Consider the following 2365-nt stretch of genomic DNA (forward strand, 5'->3'; position numbering starts at 1 on the left):
CCTGTTGGGTGCTCTGCAGGGGCTGATGCTTAGTAAGTGCTCAATAAAATTTATGGGGATAAGAATATAGGATTGAATTGGATGGCATGTGGAATGAGCTTGGTCTTTAAGAACAGCTCGCTTCCACACTAATCCTCTATCATTGATTAGTAGTACAGCCCCTTGGCCCAGGAGAACACAAGGTCCTTTTGGCCTGGGACCCATATTCTTGGGTGCCCAGCAGTTGCCGGTCCAAGCTGCCTCCTCAAAGCCAGCAGAGCTCTCTGCTGCAGGCATGGACTGCAGAGTCAGCTGAAGGAGCCTTAGGTCTTATCATGAGGGTTCTCCCCCGCTGCGCTGTCCCCCTTAGCCACAGGGCCTCAGCTGGGCCCCACCCACTCCCTGACTCTGTCCCTGGGCCAGGCCTGAGCCTGCCCTGGAGGCTCTCCCAGCTGTCCTGATGTCCCCTCTGGCTTCTGCAGACGCTCCCCCTTTCCACTCCTGGAGTCCTTGTCTGGACACCAGTCCCTCCCCCTCCAGAGGCGTCCCCAGACATCACCTCGTGCTATTCTTTTTCCTGACAACTGTGGTATCAAATGTCAACCAGGCTCTGCTCAGCATGGGCAGGTGGGGGTGGGGGGTGGTTCTTGATAACTGTGTGGTTTAGGGGAGGGTCCTCTGGAGCCCCCAAGGCTAAGAATGGCTGGCTGTGGTCTGGCTCTTTTCCCAACCCACTGTGCTTCTTGAGCAAACCTCTTCCTCCCCAGACCTTGGGTTCTCTAAGCCATCAAGGAGAGGCAGCTGTCTCTGGCTTTACTTGTTATGAGGATCTGGGGACACGGGCAAAACCTTTTGGGGACTGGGAAAATGCCGGGCAAGTGGCAGTGGCTTCCAGGTGGGCTCTGGAAGGGGGTTCTTGGGGTTCTGAGCAGCTATTCCCATCAGACCTTAGAAAATCCCGTCCTTCTGTCCTCACTTGCCCTGACTGAGCCGGGACAGCTGGCACTGAGTGCTGGGGAAGCGGGCTCTGGCGGGCCCTGACAGCTCAGCAGTGGCAGCAGCGGAGGTGGCAGTGGCCGCAATGGCAGGGGCTATTCTGAGAGCTGGGAGGGGCTGAGGAGCTGAGACTGGAGGAGGGGAAGCAGCTAGGGAGGAGACAGTCCTGTAAGGGTGAGGGGAGTGTCACTGTGGCCTGGGGAGAGGCTGTCTGCTGATGGCAGTGTGTTAGAACTGTGGTGTATGCTCCTCACTGGGAGGGGATGGACCAGTTGAGGTACTGAGGCATGCACTGGGGGTGTTTGGGTGTCTGTGCTCAAGCTCTGTGATTCAACTATGAGCCGAGTGGTAAAGCACGTGTCTGTAAGTGTGTGAGCAAGCAAGTATGCCTGTATTGGAAGTCAAGTGTGTTTGTCCTGCAAAGTGTGAGCAGAAGTAAACGTGCCTGCGTGTGGAAGTGGAGGAATGCAAAGGTAAGCAAGTGGGGGCTTGTTTGTGAACAGGAATGAATGTGGGAGTGGTAGGGAGGGTACATGGGAGATTGAGAGCAAGCATGGGGGAGGGGAGGGGAATGTGAGAGACCTGGGGTCAAGAACCACAGGAAGGTTTGGGTCTGTGCAATATGGATGCATGTGGAAGGGACATATGCAAGTATATGTGTAAGTGAGTCAGTGTGTGTGAGTGGGTGTGAATGTATGCATGGTGAGAGCAGGTGAGACAGTGTGCGTTGGGACAAGTAGGAAGGGAAGATCTGTGGGAGCAACACCAACAGTAATAAAACAGCAAGCCTTTACTGAGCACTTACTCTGAGCCTGGTGCTGACATTCATGATTTTATTAAATTCTTCAAATATCCTATGAAGTCGGTGCTATGACAAAACTCATTTACAGATTAGGAAATAGAGGCTTTGAGTAGTTAAGCAACTTACCCATACTCTTAATCACTATGTTATACTGCCTCATAATGAATGTGTGAGCAGGGGTCAAGTCATGAGTAAAGAAGAATGAGCGTCAGTGTGTGGCATGAGTGTGAGTTGGGGAGGGGGTGTGAGTTGGGGAGGGGGCTGAGAGTGCCAGATGTGAGCCACAGAAGAGAGTCCAGGCAGCAGATGTGGACACTGGGTGGGGCAGGGCCTGAGCAGAGTCTGAGTCAGCCTGAGTCAGGGCGTCTCTGCCAACCTGGCTTTCCAGCCCTGCAGTGGCAGCCTGTGCCAGGGCCCCCAGCTAAGAATCCTCCCAGCTCTGGTATGGCCCCCAGCAGGCCTCCATCTCACAGAGCAGGCTGGGCCAGGGATGAAGACCAGCAGGAGTTTTGCCTGGCCACCAGGGTACCTGAGAGGGCAGCCCCCATTGTGGGATCCCCAGGCAGTAAAGGCATATGAGAATTGTAG

At 54.6% G+C, this 2365-nt stretch overlaps 1 protein-coding gene across 1 annotated transcript in view; it reads left to right on the forward strand.

Annotated features, from left to right (window-relative positions):
* The first annotated feature begins 1108 nt into the window (after positions 1-1108).
* Positions 1109-2365, forward strand: part of FOXO6 (forkhead box O6) — a 24357-nt gene continuing 23100 nt past the window's right edge. Inside the window, exon 1 of the mRNA XM_006904011.3 lies at positions 1109-1448. The gene's annotated coding sequence lies outside the window, so the exon portion shown is untranslated. The remainder of the gene's footprint in view (positions 1449-2365) is intronic.

Source organism: Pteropus alecto, unplaced genomic scaffold (assembly GCF_000325575.1).
Source record: "Pteropus alecto unplaced genomic scaffold, ASM32557v1 scaffold170, whole genome shotgun sequence".
In the NCBI taxonomy this organism is placed as follows: Eukaryota; Metazoa; Chordata; class Mammalia; order Chiroptera; family Pteropodidae; genus Pteropus; species Pteropus alecto.